General features: G+C 34.3%; 1 protein-coding gene across 12 annotated transcripts in view; it reads left to right on the plus strand.

Annotated features, from left to right (window-relative positions):
- Nucleotides 1–12,085, plus strand: part of LOC111055063 (dnaJ homolog subfamily B member 3) — a 202,744-nt gene that overhangs the window by 115,267 nt on the left and 75,392 nt on the right. For 8 of the 12 annotated variants that reach the window (XM_039440801.1, XM_039440791.1, XM_039440800.1 and 5 more), the window contains one exon: nucleotides 8,441–8,476. The exons of the other annotated variants lie outside the window; for them this stretch is intronic. The gene's annotated coding sequence lies outside the window, so the exon portion shown is untranslated. The remainder of the gene's footprint in view (nucleotides 1–8,440; nucleotides 8,477–12,085) is intronic. 12 annotated transcript variants of the gene reach the window in all.

Raw genomic sequence — 12,085 nt, forward strand, 5'->3', positions numbered from 1 at the left:
AAATCTTTGAATAATAGAATTTAGATGCGCGGGAACACTAGGGTTTTCATAACGGCAAGGAAAGTTGTGTGAGTGCACCACACCAGATTTTTGTGGAATGGTGAGAATTTGTACCATAACCTCATTCAGACTGGCTCATTAACTACTATCTAAATTTGAGAGATGAATTGTTTTGGATTAATTCTGTTGTTTCTCTCCGAATCATTGTTTTGATTTTGTACATGTGTAAATGAAATAAATATTCCTGTGTTTCCATCATGAAGTATAAAGAATGAGGTAATTAAGAACGAGTAGGGGTGAGATGAACAGAAGGAAGAAAAAAGAAGGGGAAGAAAAAGAAGATTAGACTAGATTAGATTTCTTTATTTATGTTACCATATTTACTGGCTTGTACACTAATTTACATTAAATGACGGTAATGCTAATTATTTAACGAATTTCACGAAGTATAGATAAGTAATCAATGAGAATAAAGATGAAATGCAATTAGAATAACGATAATATAAAATTGTAATGTAACTTCATAAATCGGCGGATTTTCAACAAATAATAATAATTGTCGATTCTTCAAGAAGGATATAAAATAATATCCTTCCCATCAACACACGACCGGGAAAAAGAATGAGAATGAAAAGATCAGAGATGAAATGAGAGATGAAGTTTGGAGTAACATAATGTTATAAGTTGAGTGATAAAATTAAAGTATGGTAGTGATAAAATTAATCCTATTATATTAAGCGAGCAATTTCTAGATTTTTATATCTGGTTATTTATATTTTTATCTGGTTATATATGTTCAACGGAATTCGAAAACGGCTCTAACGATTTTCACGAAATTTGGAACATAGGTTTATGATATGAAAATTCGTTTGCACTAGGTCTCATCCTTGGGAAAACTCGCTGAACGACATTAAAAGGATAATTCATCCTTGGCTGAAACAGCTGAGACTTTCGTCGTCTGTGGATAGTAAAAAGTGAGCGAGTGATTCTGTGGAAAATTGAAATATTGCATCCCCGAAATTCATAAGCTGACGTATAGCCAGCTGTGAAATATAAACACGATCATTTTAGAGAATTGTGTTCTGTTTATCAATGAATAAAAATAACGAGGGAAGCTCGGTGTCCCGATATTGATAACTAAAGTTATAAGTAATGCAGTATGAGTAAGGAATTAGATGAACAGATGGAAGCAAAAAAGAAGAAGAAGAAGGAGGAGGGGGAAAAGAGAAAGACATGAATTTTTGATACCAGTTTTTAGGTGGCAGAGAAAAGAACTCACAGCTGGAGAAAGAAAAATATCTACAATCCCAATCACGAAAATGTGCAGCCATGATTGGGAGATTATTGTAATTCAGCCCGAGTAGGAGACGACGATGATGATGAAGAAGAAGAAGAAGAAGAAGAAGAAGAAGAAGAAGTTGGAGAATGAGTACAACACCAATACTAATCACGAAATTCGTAAGCAATGAACGGTTGATTATTGTAATTCGAAAACTATAAACATGTCATTTGGGCAACCTTTCGGTACTTCATTTTGTTTTCACCTAATTCTCCTACTTCTTCTTTTCCTTGTCTAACCCCTTTCTCTTTATACAGTGCAGGTTTTCTCTCTCCCCTGCAGTATTAATTACAGTACAACTTTTGATATCTCGAAAAGAAATATTATTTTTGCGCTCCACAGGTGAGTAGGCTACTAGTTTAATAACTATAATTCAAAACATTTGACTGTAGTGTCGTCAAAAATAGTTCAAAAACGAAGTTTCACTAACTTTGAAACGTGAACTCACTATCTGTCCCAATCAGATCAATTAATCAAATGAATGGAGAGAAAATGCTCAAACTTGGTACTGAAGTTCAGCTAGGATCTAAAAATTTAGTCTTGGGAGGTCTTCAAAATTACGCCAAAGATACGCCCAACACTTGAGTTTTTAATGAATTTTCCTACATTTCCTGAGTCTTTCTTACGGAGCCTGAAAGTGTCTCTTCACTTTTTGACAGAAGGAAGAAAGCTCAAATTTAAAATGCAGTCGAGCGAAGCGAGCCTACTGATCTGATTTCTGGATGATCCAGGCGTGCTGGTTAGACGGATAAGGCAAGCGAAGCGAGCCTACCGGCTAGTCTTGTATATTTTTCAATTCCTTCATCTTCCAGAATGAGAAAAGCATAAGAGATTTGAAAAAACCTTGACAGTGTCAACCACACTAATAAAACCAAAAAATTTATGGTCTATTGTTGCAAATTTCATAACCGGTGTTTACAATCTGTGTGCGTGGGTCGAACTATTTTCAAACACAACCCAAAAACGCATTAATTATTGCAATTACTGGATTATATTGCTCGACTTACATGGTAGTAGTGTCTCGAGAAATTCACCTACGGATCTCTTATATCTGTAGTATTTACGATGTAGTATATATTTATATGTATGATTACGATTACATTATGTATTTATGTATAAGATTGGAAATAGATAGACTTGCACCTGTTGTTTTGAAGCTGTTAGAATTTTGAGGAGAAGGATTGAAGGATATGAAATTGAAATTGATTTTTTTTCCAGAAATAGTTGTTGGAGTTAATTATTTTGCCATATAATCTTACAGACATTTTTACCATCACAATATAATAACAGTGAAATTGAAGGAGATGTCAGGTGAGGAGTGAGAGGTGGAGGAGGAGGAGGATAAGGAAGAGATGGAGGTAAGAGACGAGGATAAGGAGATGGGTGAGATGGAAGGACGAGGAGGAAATGGAAGAAGAGGAGAAGGGAGGAGGAGGAGTTGTTGGATAGGAAGGCAAGAAATTTGGGTAAAAGGAAGAGGAAGAAGAGGAGTAGGTGAAAGATGAGGAGGAGTATGAGAAGGGTGTGGAAGAAAAGGAGAAGGAGGTAAGAGAAGAGGAGAAGGATGAGGAGTAGTTGGATAGGGAGGCAAGAAATAGGGTAAGAGGAAGAAGAGGACTAGGTGAAAGAGGAAGAGGAGGAGGAGGAAAATGAGAAGTAGGTAAAAGAGGAGGAGAAGGAGGTAAAACTAGAGGAGAAGGAGGAGGAGTAGTTTGATAGGGCGGCAAGAAATAGGGTAAGAGGGTGAAGAGGATTAGGTGAAAGAGGAGGAGGAGGTAAAAGAAGAGCAGAAAGTAGAGGAGCTGTTGGATAGGTGTCCCTGTTAGCTATCCTTGTTTGTCATTGGACAAAGCAGATAACTCCATCCTTTTCCAACTCCACACCGTTGCCCAATTGTTTGTAGACTGTAGAAATGGTATGAACTACCAGAATATTGAATGTTAATCATGAATATTTTATCAATTAATCATAGAAATTACATGATAAATATTTTCTTGATATTTGACATAGAATTAATTGTACATCATGCAAATTGCTTCTTACAAAAAACTGTTAGATTGTACAATTCTTTGAATAGGATTCTAGATATATTCGCTGATAATTTGCGCAATTTTAGTGAAGAATGTTATCATGCTCTTAAATTATAAATGTTTAATAAATTTTACAGACCATAAAAATTTAAATTTCAAATTCTTCTTCTTAAATAGGCTTGCTACCTATTCTCTTTTTTCAATTAGTCTATTGTTTTTATTATTTCTTCAGTCTTTTTTCTATTTTCTATTGTGTCTTGTGTTATTTTCTATTTATAATGTTTGGTCCAAACTTTTTTATTGCTATTCTACGTTTTTTCTTTCTTACTAATTAAGTTTCAGTTTGTGTAAACAATTGATTTTCAATGAGGCTTGTTTTGGCATAAAGCTGTAAGCCTCTATATGTTGTTGTAACTTTTCTATTGATGTAAATAAATAAATAAATTGATTATTAATCAATCAACTATAATTATTATATCAGATACTCTATCTACAAGTATCTTAGATGGTAGTGGAAAAACGTGTCAACAACGCCTTCCTATTATTTTCACTGACTTTGAACCGATAACCACACTATATAGAGTGAATTGAGTGAAATCTGTATTATAGAGAGAGCAAACACTATGGTGAGATTCACATTATAAGGTCAGTGTAAAAGATAGGACTACAGAGTTGCCGATTCTCTGTTACCACCGCCTTCTATGGTAGATAGCTGACTCCGATGTATCTGATGTAATATTCATTGCTAATTCTTATTGATCAATTATAGTTGATTATAATCTCAAATTTAGGCTATTTTATTCATCAAGAATTTTATTTTGCCCCGATTTAATAATAAATTATCTTTAATAAATATAGTTTGAACATTAAAATAATGTATCTTCAAAATTGAGATGAAGTATTCGGGTAGGTAGTTCATTGTTATGTTTCTTCGTAGTCAACAAACGATTTGGCAACAATGCTGAGGTAGAAAAGGATGGAGTAATCTGTTTTGTCTCATGACAGATAATCTTGTGGCCAGAGCTCAAGATTTTTTCTAGCCACGTCAACTATTTAACAAATAATGATTTATTTATTTTCTTGTAACACTGTTGTTGATATTGGTGATAAAATTTGATTTGATAGCAAACCAATATTGATATTATTGACCGAGCAAAGTGAGGTCTAAGATTCAAGTCGACGGTTTGGCATTTCTCTTAATGTTTGAATGTCTATATGTTGCGCATTTACGGCGAAACGCGTTATCGACGGTTTGGCATTTCTCTTAATGTTTATATGTTTCGCATTTACGGCGAAACGCGGTAATAGATTTTCATGAAATTTGACAGGTATGTTCCTTTTTAAATGGCGCGTCGACGTATATACAAGGTTTTTGGAAATTTTGCATTTCAAGGATAATATAAAAAGAAAAAGGAGCCTCCTTCATACGCCAATACAAGGTTTTCGGAAATTTTGCATTTCAAGGATAATATAAAACGAAAAAGGAGCCTCCTTCATACGCCAATATTAGAGTAAAAATCAGGTGACAAGTGATTACACAGATGTGTGGAGAAGCCAGTCTATTGCTGTATTTCCATAAGGTCTACAGTTTCAATAAGGAACTTGTGGATGAGAATACTGCGTGAGGTCTACTGTTCACAGAACTACTAGTATTCCTACGCGGTATTCTCATCCACAAGTACTTGATTGAAACTATAGACCTTATGGAAATACAGCAATAGACTGTCTTCTCCACACATCTGTGTAATCACTTGTCAGCTGATTTATGATGAATAATTCGATAGCCTGATTTTTACTCTAATATTGGCGTATGAAGGAGGCTCCTTTTTCGTTTTATATTATCCTTGAAATGCAAAATTTCTAAAAACCTTGTATATACGTCGACGCGCCATTTAAAAAGGAACATACCTGTCAAATTTCATGAAAATCTATTACCGCGTTTCGCCGTAAAAGCGCAACATATAAACATTTAAACATTAAGAGAAATGCCAAACCGTCGACTTGAATCTTAGACCTCACTTCGCTCGGTCAATTATTTATAACGTGGATCTCACTATAGCACACAAACCTATAATCAGAAATGTTAGTCAGTAGGCCTACCACGTGAAACATTCTATCAGGTATGGTACAACCCGATTATGGTAAGTGGGTCTGGTTGTTCACTGACTGAACTTCCAGTCAGAGAAGAGTCAGTCACTCGTTGACTTTACTGACCTCTTGACTCCAAAGTCATGCTTCACACCATCTGTTCAGTTCAATAAATCGAGTATCGACCTGAATATCGATAGTTGATTATCGATATCGAGTATCGACCTGAATATCGATAGTTGATTATCGATTTCGAGTATCGACCTGAATATCGATAGTTGATTATCGCTATCGAGTATCGACCTGAATATCGATAGTTGATTATCGATCTATCGTTTTAGATAAGTAGTTGAACAGTTTGAAGATGTACATCGTACACAAGAATAGTTTACAGGATGTTCTGAAAAAAGGTGCCAATAAGTCAGGGCGTGATTCCTCACATCAAAAAAAGAAAAAAGTTCTAATTAACAGATGTCCGAAAAAGCTTAGTTACCAAGTTATATAGGGTGGAATATTTCGTCTGAATTTCTGTGCCCCTGCTGAATCGTAGCCCTCCGGGTATTTGTTTGCTGTTAATTAAGTCGTACAATTTAGCCTAATTCATCTCAAATGAACTGAAAAATTGAATAAAACCGTTTCCAGAACTGGAGCTACAGTAATTTTTAAGATATGTGATGAAATATGCGAAACTTGGTCCCGAAAATCAAATTCCTTCATGGTTTGGAGCTGATTTACCATGTTAAATGTACAATAAACACAAAATATTCTTTCACAGAACTTGTAGAAAATTTAATTTCGAAGAGAAAGATGTAGAATAAGTCTATAATAGACAAACGCAACCTTAAAAAAGGCCTATTATATTAAGCCAGCAATTTCTGTATGTCTGTTTATATTTTTAAATCTGGTTATTTATTTTCAACGGCTCTAACGATTTTTACGAAATTTGGAACATAATAGGTTTTTACTGAAATAGGTAATTACTGAAAAGAGTAATCAATTTTGTACCATTGATTTCTATCGAAACCCTCGATTCTCCAATTACCAGTAATTATTCAGTATTTATTACCAGTATTACCAATTATTCAGTAATTCCGACATCAGGGTTCATCGTCACTCACCAATTATTCAAAAAGTTTGTGAAGCAATTAATTTTCCAAGGTCACGAATTAGATTTTTATAAAAGTTTTAAATTCCCTGCATGTTTTGAGTAAGTTAAAGGAGTGAACGGGGGAGCACATGTGATTTATGCAAAAATATAGCATAGCTTAAACTACACGTCGATTAATGATATGCGTGATCAATTAATCTGTCAGTTATGATTTTATCGTACACGTACATGGAAGAGTATGCTGAACTGATTATTTGGTCAATAAAAACTAATAGGATGGTCTGGATTTGAGGATTGTTAGTATGGGTTATAGATTTTGAGGTGTGCATCCAGCTAAAGTTTGTCATGAGATGCATCAACTATTTGGCGGTACGAAGCTCGCCGGGCCAGCTAGTCAATAAATAAAAATAACGAGCGAAGCTCAGTGTCCCGATATTAATCCTTGATTGCATATAAAACGCATGAAAAATAGAGAGCAGATTTTGTGTATATTTTCCTTATTACTCTTCGTCTTTCCTTTCTTCTCCTATTTCACTCCCCGTACTGTCCTCCTCGACACCCCTCAACTACCACTCCTCCTCCTCCCGCTCCTCCACCTCCTCCTCCGACTACCATTCCTCAACCTCCTACTTCTCTTCCTCCTCCTCTTCGTCTTTCCTATTCTTGCTCGACTCCTCTTTCTTCCTCTCGTATTACACTCTCCGTACAGCCATTTTTCTCTGGCGATTATGTTGATACTGAACCCACGTAATATAATACAATTTTCCAGCTGGCTGCCTCCATGACCTTTAACCTTTCAAGGTCAACCTGTCAAGGTCAAATAGGGTCAACAGTATTGCTATGCTATACAACAAAATCACGATGTAATTTTCACGAAGTACGTTTCAAAAGTAATGAGAATGATTGCCGGTTACTATCTATAGTGAGGCAGTGTTTGATTAGCAATGGTATTGCTATCCTTGTCTATCATTCAACAAAGTGGGTAGCGTTATCTCTTTCTCGCTTTACTTTGTCGCCAGTTCGTCTTTAAACAATGTAGAATTAATAATCAATTAACAAAATATTTCATCGTAATTATGAAAATTCATTATGAAATTATTGAAAAATATAATCTCTTGCTTAATATAATACCATTGATTATTTTAATCAAGAATGAGCTTCCAATATTACATCAATATACCTGTATCAGCTACCGTCTGTAGAAGGCATTGGCAAGACAGAAGATAGTCAACGTTGTTTTCGTATCTTTCTCCACTGCCATTATAACGTGGACCTCACTATAGTCTTGAAACTATTGAGTAAACTTCAGTAAGATAGGTTAGACCTAAAGTAATTGTTATAATAATTAATGTATGTATACATGGAGAATAATGAAGGTCAAGTGTACATTCAATTTTTTTCTCTCTTATTCACCGAGCGAAGTGAGGTCTAAGATTCAAGTCGACGGTTTGGCATTAATGTTTAAATGTGTATATGTTTTTATGTTGCGCATTTACGGCGAAACGCGGTAATAAATTTTCATGAAATTTGACAGATATGTTCCTTTTTTAGTTGTGCGTCGACGTATAGGCCTATACAAGGTTTTTGGGAATTTTGCATTTCAAGGATAATATAAAAGGAAAAAGGAGCCTCCTTCATACGCCAATATTAGAGTAAAAATCAGACTATAGTATTATTCATCATAAATCAGCTGACAAGTGATTACACAAATATGTGGAGAAGCCAGTCTATTGCTGTATTTCCATAAGGTCTATAGTTTCAATCAGGTATTTGTGGATGAGAATACTACGTGAGGTCTACTGTTCACAGAACTACTAGTGTAAAAAGTTTTAGTTACTCTCCTCATTCTTATTAAATTATTTTTGTTTATTTCAGGAGCTGAAGCATTCATCACACATAGACAAGTTAAAAGTAAGTTTTTGAAAAAGAATAATTCCTGCAATAACTTTTTTAATACTAGCGTAATCTTTTTTTTTAATCAATTGCTTGAAAAATAATCCATATATACATTTTACAGTATGAGATAAGAATAAATCATGTTTATACAGTTTCATACCCGAAGTCTCACGATTATAAATATGTTAAAGTTCATTATTAAACTAAAATGTACTGTTTAATTATGAAAATAAGGTTATGGTATGAGAGCTGTTTTAATGTGTAAAAGATGTTGTAATGTGTGTAAGTACATCAATTAAATAAGTGAAATATAAGACATTGAGAAATACCTCAACATCTATTTTTGTACAATCAAATAATTAAATAATAGATAAGTTACTCTGTTGCATATCCATAATTTTTCACTATTAAAATTAAACTCGAATTTTAAAAAAACACTTACGGAGTGAAAATGCAAATGGAGAGAAAAATACTTGAACCTTGACATTAGAGTAAATTCCTAGTCTGATGATGACCAACAACAGGTCGAAACGATCTTCACTACCAATGTTAGTGCATTTTCACTCCATAAGTGTTTTTTAAAATTCAAGTTTAATAGGTAAGTATTGGAAACGTCTATAATTTGGTCGGTCCCGGCTGAAGTATGACAGTCGTAAGGCCAATTGACGGCTCAAAATATATATATTCAGGCGGTGGGACCTACCCGCAAGGGACTCCCCACCAACAAAAGCCATACGAATATACTTTCACTTTATTGGAAACGTCAATGAGTTTTCCAATGTTTAGTTCATTATTATGTTAATGAACTAAACATTGGAAAACTCATTGAGTATGCAATTAAGGATTAATATCGGGGCACCGAGCTTCGCTCGCTATTTTTATTTATTGACTAGACGTCAGGCTCGCTTCGCTAGCCATATCCGTCTGGCCAGGGGGCTCCGCCCCCTGGACCCCCGACTGGATCGACCAAGAATGAAATCAGCAGGCTCGCTTCGCTCGCCTGCATTTTTCATTTGAGCATTTTTATCATATGTTAGGACAATCCAGTCGGGGGCCAGAATAAACATCTGGCTAAACGGATATGGCGAGCGAAGCGAGCCTGACAGCTAGTAATATAATATTCCCAGGATTGAAGTAGCAGTGCCCAATCAATTTTCCCGCGATAAATGCATTTAAATCTTCAACTTGGTGCCAACCTAACAAAGTCAACTCAACTTAATGCCAACCTGACAAAATTATTAATTTAGTTGCCAGTTAACAACTGTTTCGAAGAGGTACTCTATCTAGATTATAGTTCTATAGTAACATATGATATGGAAATTTCAATTATAATTAAGAGATTGGGAGAAGAAGAATATACATACTAAAAGACGAACTTTAAACCCTTAAAAACAACCCTTAGAGTTAAAATATTGCCAAAAGATTTCTTAGTGCGCCTCTAAAGGGCCAACTGAACATACCTACCAAATTTGAACGTTTTTGGTCCGGTAGATTTTTAGTACTGCGAGTGAGTGAGTGAGTGAGTGAGTCAGTCAGTCAGTCAGTGAGTGAGTGAGTGTTATTTCGCTTTTATATATATATATATATATATATATATATATATAGATAAACAGAACACAATTCTCTAAAATGATCGTGTTTATATTTCACAGCTGGCTATATGTCATCTTATGAATTTCGGAGATGCGATATTTTGATTTTTCACGTACTCGCTCAATCACTTTTTTACTATCCACTGGTGTTCAGCGAGTAATGTCGTTCAGCGAGTTTTCCCAAGGATGAGACCCAGTACAATCGAATTTATATATCATAAACCTACTATGTTCCAAATTTCGTGAAAATCGTTAGAGCCGTTTTCGAGATCCGTTGAACATAAATAACCAGATATAAATATATAAAAATACAGAAATTGCTTGCTCAATATTTACATAAACATTAATATATATTTTTATAAATATGACATTTCACAGTAGGCCTAGGTGATATAAAAATATATGTTTATATTTTCGACTAGCAGGTCACCCGTGATCCGCACGGGTCTAATTTAAGAACTTGACCTTTTGATATCTTGAAGAATTTAAAATAAGCCTGTAACCATCCTCGGTAAATTAAGAATCTAAATGCAAAACTTCAAGTTAATCAGTTGAGTAGTTGAGACGTGGTGATGCGTCATTCGTGAATTTCCTATCACCTACGTGTATAAGCTTATTCATTTCTTTATTGTATTATAGGTATACCCAAAATCAGATGACTATAAATACTAAGAGATTAATTAAACCTTGTGAAAATTCACAGTTTTCTTCATGTCTACCTGTACAACCTTAACTATCGTCTTCTTACTATGTTATTAAAATAAATTCTGTTTCAAGACCATTTTTAATTACGAAAATTCACATAATCTCAATGTCTTCCTGTCTGAGAAAACCGCTAAAACATTGAAAATAATGTCTAAACTAGATTCTAGATAACGAGATATAACAATGAGTTGTCTAATGATACAGAAAATTATGGCATTACTCATAGTTAATAATCTTGGTATTGAGTCATGCTAGATATTTGTTTACAAGGAAACTAAGTTTTTTCTAGATATATTTTTGAATAATCTACTATAGTGAGATTCATGTTATAATAGCAGAATTTGGTTAACATTGGTGTTGCTGTCCTTGTCTGTCATTTGACAACACAGATAGCTCTATCCTTTTCCAACTCCACATCGTCGCCAAATTGATAGTAGACTATGTTGTGATATGAGAACTATCAGAATATTTCCTCAATTGGAAATATTATTGAATTATGAAGAGATATATTATCTTCTTGTCTAGCATATTATTACTTGAGATATAATAATTATATCAATTATTGATCAATATCGGAGGACCGAGCTTTGAGCTTTGCTCTGGAGTGTAAAAGCATAGAAAATTTGTAACAATAGATTATTCATTCATTTTCTCAGTCGTACAATTATTTTTACAGTTATATGAGGAGGAACATCAGGCTTATGCCCGAAACTGTCCCTATTCAAATTTATACTACAGTCCAAATCAAAATCCAGGTTAAGCTACTATCACTCATCAAAATAACAATTCATTCTCACTTCAAAAAAAATCCACAATCATCATCAATTACAAATAGATATACTATGATTTCGATTTAGAATGATGTACTATGTTTGCTACAATATTTGTTAATATACTATGTACAATTACTTTCTGAAGTAACCAGGTTTTCTAAAAAAAGAGAAATAAACAAATATAAGTTTTTCTTGCTGAATTATTCTTCTCGTGAGATCAGCTGAGGAATAACCCACACATGCACTCGCTCACTCACTTCCATTACGGTATCGACAGACGACAAAATTTCCAGCTGTTTTTCCAAAGACGTATTTATCCTTTTAATGTCCTTCAGCGAGTTATCCCAGCGTTGAGACCTAGTGCAATCGAATTCTCATATCATGAACCTACTTTGTTCCAAATTTCGTGAGAATCGTTAGAGCCGTTTTCGAGATCCGGTCACATACACATATAAATGTAAACATAAAAACATCTAAACATATAAACAGAAATTGCTCGTTTAAAAGTATACGAATATCAACAGGAATCAGTAATTAATATTATTTATTCATTC

This window comes from Nilaparvata lugens, chromosome 14, assembly GCF_014356525.2.
Source record: "Nilaparvata lugens isolate BPH chromosome 14, ASM1435652v1, whole genome shotgun sequence".
NCBI lineage: Eukaryota > Metazoa > Arthropoda > Insecta > Hemiptera > Delphacidae > Nilaparvata > Nilaparvata lugens.